The sequence below is a fragment of the Pteropus alecto genome, unplaced genomic scaffold, assembly GCF_000325575.1.
Source record: "Pteropus alecto unplaced genomic scaffold, ASM32557v1 scaffold146, whole genome shotgun sequence".
Classification (NCBI taxonomy): Eukaryota; Metazoa; Chordata; class Mammalia; order Chiroptera; family Pteropodidae; genus Pteropus; species Pteropus alecto.
Genome location: NW_006442107.1, coordinates 19,396,229 through 19,404,986, shown reverse-complemented (window position 1 = coordinate 19,404,986; position 8,758 = coordinate 19,396,229). Strand labels below are relative to the sequence as shown.

At 33.1% G+C, this 8,758-nt stretch overlaps 1 non-coding gene and 1 pseudogene across 1 annotated transcript; both read left to right on the top strand.

Annotated features, from left to right (window-relative positions):
* Positions 1-4,521: 4,521 nt before the first annotated feature.
* On the top strand, positions 4,522-4,640 carry LOC112469365 (annotated as a pseudogene).
* Positions 4,641-6,450: 1,810 nt separating this feature from the next.
* On the top strand, positions 6,451-6,569 carry LOC112469291. Its single transcript, XR_003042605.1, has one exon. It is a non-coding gene; the product is annotated as a 5S ribosomal RNA (ribosomal RNA).
* Positions 6,570-8,758: the final 2,189 nt, after the last annotated feature.

Below are 8,758 nucleotides of genomic sequence, written 5' to 3'. Positions count from 1 at the left end.
TTTGAAGTCTTTTATAGGGACTCCCATCTGTTACCACAAACATCCAAATACTTGTTATCATTCTGGTGCCCATTTTTCACAGGACCACACTATACTGTATTATTGTGTAGTTTCCTGATTATGTTACCTGCTTTAGTGTCCTACACAGGGACTGGAAGGAATATTGGAAGGTAGAATCATAAGTGGTATAATATCAAATATTTTACATTTTTATCTCATTTAATCTTTGCTCAACTCTAAGAAGAAAGTATAACCATTAGCCATTAAAAAAAAAAATAGAGGCTTGGAAAGGCTACATAAAAGCTGTCCAATGTGACAGAAAAAATAAGTGGACAAGGCTAAGTAAAATCCAGATCTCTCTTTCAAATCTTATACTTTTATCCCCTATGCCTTTATGCTTTTCTATAGGCTGTTCTCTTTGCCTAGAATTTCTTCTTCCTTACTTCTTATCTATGCAATAAACTATAATTACCCTTCCCAACTCAGCTAAAATGCCATCTTTTTGTGAAACTTCCCCCAAGAATCTCTCTTTCCCACTTCTATAGATTTAAAAGCTTCCAAATTAGGGTTCTAAAATACTTTCTATCTACCCTCTGTAAAATGTTAGTTTATTGTACTATCGTTATTTATTTAGTGATCTTGTCTCCTCACCAGCTTAATGGATCTTGCACCTCCCTGTATTGTTTTATTTTCATCATAATACTTACACGAACCCCGAAACAGTCTGTGGTTAATTTATTTACTAATGCTATATAATTTGACTTTAAAAAGTTCAAGAATCTAGAAGTGATATGCACAAATATTTCTCTGTCAGATGTACTTTTAATATTGCATATTATTGCAAGCAGTGATTTTTTCATCTGTGAAGTTAAACCTTTTCTTTGGAGGAAGTGGAAGAATATTGGAATATTAGTAATATATGAAGCTTGGGAAATTTATTAGAATGATATGGATTTGGAAAAATATTGTTTTTTAAATACTAATTTAAAAATATAAATGGTAAACACATGTTTTTAACCAAACATATTGAAAGACCAGGACTATAAAAAAGTAAAGAATAGCAATATAAAGCTCAGGTCCATTTTGGCAGCATACTAAGGTCTCATAAAATAGGACCGATTAACAAAATCATCAATTATTCCACTTAAAATGGCACCAAGAATATCAAGAATTTGGTCCTAAAGAATCAAATTAATTTAATAATATAATATTTTGACTGAATTAATTTCCACTTGCTTTGACCTATATACTGACATGAATGTCATAATTTTGGAGTTTGTCATTCAAGAAATGTTCATAGACACAAATCTTAATGTAATAAGTTTTTAAAAAAACTATTTTCTAGCAATTTGAGAAAGATATGTACTGCCCGATCTCCATTTAAGTTTATATGAAAATGAAACAAGAAAGGTCATTTTGTTAACTTACCGATTATACTTTTTCACTTGGACTTTAAAATGCTTTCAGATATCTTTTCGTATTGCTTTACAGTTTTATCAGAAAGCCAGCATCGGTACTGGTATAATCATTTCTTCCCATGACGACTGGAGGAGAGGCTTAGTATACGGTTTTTTGAAGGTGACATTTTTTTTATTTTATTCTCTCAGAAAACTAGTACATTAAACAAAAACTTTCTAAAACTCAACTTTCAGACTATATAAAGGCCACCCTTAGTCTGGTTTGAGATTTACTTTTATAACACTGGTTATTAGATTTCTTAGCATGCCTTATTTTCTTTGTGGTTTTAAAAGGCATACTATGAACACGATGAACCATGGGCTAGAGACATATTAAAACTCTTTTAGATAAAATACCACTCCGATTCCTTTCCTGAATTGGCTTTTCACAACATTCTTTGCTTCATTATTTTTGTTTGTCTAATTTTGCTTTCTTAGAGCATATTTCACAATGTTTATGTACTCTCTCCTAACACCCATACAGGTCACATTTATATTTTCTTCAATATTCCTTTTAGCCTCATATTTATAGATAAGTTCTTCATAATGCAGTTTATATGATGATGGGAAGGACAGATGTGACCTTGGCTTTTGATTTGGTACAGTCTCTAAACTCTAAGATGCATTGTACTGGGAAATATTCATTTTCTTTTCCAACTACTCAAATAAATGACAGTGATTAGCCAAAAGGAATTTCCACCCTTGTAAATTATAGTTTTATCTAATTAGTGACATCATATAACGTGATAAATTATGAATTTAGAAAACCATTATTCGGTAAATGAATGCTTGTCAGTTTTTCTGATGATGAATTAATCTTCAAGCATCTGAAGAAGGCTCAAAGAAACAGGCAGCTGAACCACTGACATCACAGTTGTATGGAATCTCTTTCCTCATAAACTGGTGACCCTGCCCATTAAAGTGTTATGTTTGGCATAGTGGTTGAAAATATTCCAATTCTGGGGAAAATGTGCATATTTTGGAAGCCGTTGAAAATCAGAAAGGAGCAAGAATTGTTTTGTTTTGAAACTCAAATCATATACGAGTTGATTTACACCCGACATGTGCTCTTTATAATTCTTTGAATTAAGATATTAGCTTTTTGACTTTCTCTATGCTATTCAGTATTCAGAAATATAGAATGTGCCAAAAGCTAGAAGAACTTGCTTAGACCTGAAACCACTTAGATGTGAGAGAATTAATGTCACCTACTCCTCTTCAAGGTGGTCTCTACTTTAGTATTGCTGTGATTGCCCATACTAGATGTCTTGGTGAATATTTGTGGTGTCCAGTAGGTCTTCCTGATTGCATTTCCCACAGCATCCTGTTCAGGCCAATCAGCCTAGCCTATTCTTTGATCAAGGATTGCTATTACTTGGTGTTGTGTCCAGAATAACCAGACCCAACTTGAGTGCTCTTAACCAGGAGACAGTTTATTAGCCGGCGGCTGTCCTTGCAAAGGAGCAGCCCCGAAATGCCAAGATACAAGGTTTTTAAGCCCCAAATCCCATTCCTCATTCTGTCTTAAACACAAAGGTCCATCTTTCTCCTATTCACTACCTGTCAACCCACTGGTCAGGTGTGCAAGCGGGGAGTACAGAAGCAGAAAGCTTGTTGTTAGAATGTTATGTTCCTATGGGTGATTGCCTATGTTCCCATGGGCAATAGCCAGTGTTCCCATGGGCGATGGCCAAACAGTAATTTTCAGCTTATATACAATTGATTATTTTTCATGCCACGCAAGCAAGCAGGGTTACACAGGCTAAAATTGGCAGTTAGGGTATGAGCTCATTGTTACAAGTTTCATGATTAACAGAATGTGGTTAGGGGTTCCAGAAACTAGGCCTAAGTTATAGACTTCCTTTGTCCAGTTTCAGGTTTTAATTATTCTTTAACCCTTTCACATTTCAGCGGGCTATTACACTTGGACTTAATCTGACCCAATGTGATCTCACTTCTAAAACAGTCTAGTTAACAATAGTTTTATACTCTAAACAATAATAAATAATTCTAATCTCTAAAATAGTAGTAATTTACTAAGGCAAACAGAATGTATTTTTCCATAATTTTGACTAGAGAATTCAAGATGGATTGGCCTGTTGGTAACAAGGAGGAAAACTTCACATAGAAATAGATACACAATTAGAATGAGACTGTGCGAATAGTGGATTTTAGAACTGCCTTTTGGTTTATGGATTTCTGTCCTATAATGTATCTTTGTACTAATATCATTTTTCTCATTTTACATGGCATGATTATCATTTCTATGAAACCAAAATATCATCTAGAGACTATCAGGAACAATGATTGCATGATGAACATTGAAGTGATTTGAACAAATATCCCTATTTGTTGTCCCAGACTAAAAGATAAATGTCAGATTACAGATGCCTGTCTGGTCCACACTATTTTACAATTATTATTTAGAAGTGTTCTCCTTTTCTATCATATTACTTAGATCTTTCTTTTCAACTCTTGACATGCATTTCTACTGGGTACTGGATCAGTCGAATCAGCAGTTCTGTGTCATGTCACCTGGATAGACAGGTGCAATTCCTTTAACTTTCTGGGCTCTTTCCTCTTCTATAAAATGGGTGTCATGCCATCTCATGTATTTCTGTGAGGATTAGAGATAACATATGTAACAACATAACTCCACTTCATAGAGTCAGTGACACACATAAGAAACAAAAACATTCATTTGGTAATTTGAAAATAAAATTATGTTCTTGGAAAATTAATAGTAACAAAGTTTGTCTATTTTCTTCTTTGAAATTTATGATTCACCTTTGCTCAAAAACTTTTTGTAATAAATAGCTATTCCTGAATAATAAACAACTATAAAAATCTCAGTGGTATATACAAATTATTTCTCATTCATCTGTCTTCAGGTTGTCTGAGGTTCAGCCAATCTAAGCTAGACTTGCCGGCTTGGCATTGGGCAACGAAATAGATTTAGGCCTGCTCCTAATGTCTCTCAAAATTCTGGGACCAGCAAGCTATCTGGGCTATAATCTTTCTAAAACAAGTTATGTGGCCCATCTCATAATCAAGAAGCAGGGGAGTCTACGGCCATGTCACCCTGAACAAGCCTGATCCTGTCTGATTTCAGAAGCCAAGCAGGGTTGGGCCTGGTTAGTACTGGGATGGGAGACTACCTAGGAAGACCAGGTACTGCAGGTGTAAAAATAAAAAAAAATAAGGAATTGTAAGCTGACAAGGTCTTTGCAATCTGTGAGGTCAACCAAGTGTTGCCTAAAAAAAAAAAAAAAAGAAGAAGAAGAAGAAGCCAGGGAATACAGAGGTGGGATGTGTGGATGTAGTGTTTTCTTAACAGTGGTTTAGTCTACTATAGTTGTTTTCTAACAGAGGGAAGAATTTAGAAGGCTTCCAATATTTTATTTTAAAATATGCATTTTATTTATAAATCAGAAACCCTGAGAAGTTAATGAAATACTTTTTAACTCCAACTTGTAAAATCAGTGAGGCTAACACATCAGTAAATAGGAAAAACAATGAAAAGAAATTCTAGTATGTATTGTAATCCCCAGTTCAAATTCTGTTTGGGACCTGAAATTGTAGAGGCTGCAATAAGACAACTTTCCCATTTGTTTTTAGGGCTGTATGTGTAACGGCTCCTAACTTATCTTAGGAAAAGCTTACAGGTGTTTTATCTGGTTGAAAGATTTCAAATTGTGTTCATAACTTAGTTTTACTTATGTTTCTGGTCTTAGTATAATAATTATTATATATATTATATGTATATTATACATATATGTTATACATATATAATGTATATATTTTTCAGCCTGAGTAATAAGAATTGTTACAACATAATTTAATTTAAGGTACTACTTGTAAAACATAGTATTTAATATTAACATATTTAATTAAAATTTATGAAACCCTGCCATCTTCCATCATTAATCATTCTTTTTGTCATCCCAGTTAAAGAACATTTTTAATAAAGTAATATTTTAGTTTACAAAAGGAAAAACATATTGAAAGTTAAAGCCATGTTATGGCCTAAGATTTAGTAAAAGTCGTCATTTAAGTCTATTTTTTTATATAGGTCATTTTTTTTTGAAATATATAATTAGTACTAGAGGAGGTTGAAATTATAGCAAACAAAATAGCTAAGTGAAATGACATTAAGAACTTATATTGAAATGAAAATAATAAATACATAAAAGCAAATGTATCTGGCATGATTTATTTTCTTCAAAATATAGTATTTCAAAATCAAGGAGAAGATTCTTGTAGAAAAAAGAAAAAAGCAGATGAAGTTGTTTACATAATCTTCATGTATTATTTTGGAACACTAGGTAAGAAAGTAAAATTTATGATATTAAAAATTGGAAGTATTCTTAAAATAACTCATTACTTTATCCCATTGAATATCAAGAGTACTCCTTTGAAATGTACTCTATTTTTTTTTAATGAAAATGAATACAATCTGTGATATCATGGTTATGTTTGGAGAGAAATATTTTTTCAAATTTTTAGGTTCCAGTGTAAAAGAGAAATAAGATTCAAAGCATCTTCAAAAGTGTTTTCTATTCATTAAAATGAAAAACTTTGACAAGGATCGAGCCTAAATCAGATAGGTCAAGAAACTGTAATTCCAATCTAGAAAACCATAAGCACTTTATATTACTGGCCATTTGACTAAAGCTTCAGAGCAGATAAAGGAAAAATCAATTGCACGTAGACTATTATTCATTTCTTTCTGTCTTTTTTTTTGTGTGTGTGATTTATCTCATAATTTATTTTAGTAATGAAATAAAAAATATTGTGAAACTGACTTTTTAAAAGAATTTTCTCAGAAACTCACATACATTGAAAGCAACATACTTGAAAATGAGTTATTTATTTTTACTCATCCTTGAAAACAGTTTTTCACAAAGATAAAAAATGCTAAATAGTAGTTCACACAATGTTGTTACTTAATGTTGTGTATTTTACTATTAAATATTAATAATACTTGATATTTGTCTATGGCCATGCCACCCTGAACAAGCCCGATCCCATCTGATCTCGGAAACTAAGCAGGGTCAGGCCAGGTTAGTACTTGGATGGGAGACCACCTAGGAAGACCAGGTACTGTAGGCCTAAAAAGTATTTAAAAAATAAAAAATATAAGGGACTGTTGGCTGACAAGGTCCTTGCAATCTGTGTGGTCAACGAAGGGTTGTCTCTCCTAAAAATAAAATAGTAATTGATATTTATAGTATATATGCATGATGTGCATGCATATAATTTTAGTAGATGTTTCAAAACAAAATTCTTAAAATAAAGTTATCAACTTGTTTGATTGAAATAGTACCTTAATACGGTACTATCGAAACAAGATATACAACAAAACTATCATTTTTAGCATTTTTTTTTATTTTCTGAAACTGTATAGGTTCAAATAAGGTCTAGTTGAAATTAAATTTGCTATAAAGATGATACCAGAAATTAGGATGGATAGCAAAAATGGTATAACTTTGGACAAATCATTGAAATAATTATAGTTTCACTTATCCTCTATCATAATTTACCAATTTATAGGTAAAAACAGTTTCAATACAGGCTTGTGGGTAAACTGAAAGATTATCTTCCCCCATTCAACCTCTCTTATTCTCTTTTTAAGTTATCAGATCACTTTAACCACAGCACTTACAATCTAGAATTACTCGTTTGCTTACTTACTTGCTGTTTTTCTTTCCCAATTATATCTATACTCCTAACATGTGGTAGACACTCAAGAAATATTTGTGGAATAACTAAGCTTTCCCAAAGCTAAACTTTGTTAAATTGTGCTATCCACGTTGATGTTAATAGACTTCAGGTTAAGAAGGGATACCAGATCCGCATTATCTTTGCAAACATTCCAAAGCATCAATATAACCACAAGCTTCTTTTTGTAGAGTTATTATTTTTACAGAAGAACTTATCACATCCCCAGAAGCTAAAAGGTAGTTTGACATTTTTACATGGTTAATTGAACTGCGTACACACAACACTCATTACATGGTGAATGCTGACTTCTTATCCGCTCACTTTTTCTTTGTAAATTATCTCCTTCCTGCTTATTAAAAAATAAGAAAAGTGCTGCTTCTTTTAAAGGCTAAGTGCGCCACCAGCCTCAGTCATCTTTTCCCTCTTTTTATGGCCTTGCTTGGTTATCTTTCTTCCTCTTGCATTTTCATTCTCAGTATCTCCATTGACTGTTTTCCCCTGTCTAATATTTAGATACTGTTACTTTTCTCCAACCTTATAAAAATCTTTTTCTCACCTTGTGTTCTGCTCAGGTTATTGTACCATCTCTTACTTTGTTCAGTATGAAATCCTTCTCCCTTCCAAAAATTGCATTCATTGTCTCCATTTCTACATTTCACAATCACTCTTTAACTTTCAAAAACATAGGTTTATTCTCATCACTCTCCCAAAAGTTCTCTCTGAAGAACATTAAATCTCCAGGCCTCTCAGTCCTCATCTTCTTCAGTCAAGACTTATAAATGGCCTTTCAATATTAGTTAAGAAGGCTCACTGCTGTGACAAAGAAACCCTACAATTTAAGTGGTGGCTAAACGCTGTAGAAGTTTAATTCTTACTCATGTCATGGACTCGTGGGGGTCCAGATAGGGATTTAGAACTGGGGATAGTGGATATGGCCAATTTTACACTTTTATTATGGGGCCCAGTTTGAGAGCAGCTATGCTATGTTTAATACTATATTATCTTCAACAACTTGCCTAGATTGCTCTGAGAGTTGTTATCCAGCTGGATAAACATAGAGACGCAAGCGGTAGATTTCATGACCCAGGTGTGGAAGTGGCATATATCAACTTGCTCCTATTCTCTTGCCTAGAATTCAGTTCTGTGGCTACATTTAACTGTGAGGCAGGGCTGAGAAAAGTGGGCCCAGGAAGAAGAAACGCAGGTTTAGAGATGTGGCTCCAATTCTCTGCCACGCCTTCTTGAAAAAACTCTGCTCTTCTGTTTATTTTTAGTCTCTCTCATTAATACACTGGATGCTTTTACCAGTGCCTTGGATTTTTTATATAAACAAAAGACAATGTTTTTTCAATGAGCTTATTTAATTCTATGGCTTCAAACAATATGTACATGTGGCATTTTGTCTCTAGCACTGATTAATTTCTTATGATTTAGACTCCTGTTTCTAATTGCTGGCTGTACATCTTTATTATTAATAATCTGAGACTCCTGAAGTCTAACACAATAAAATGCACACCCATCACCTTATCCTTTGATATTTTGTTTCTATTCAAGCTTGGGACATGGGAATTATGTTA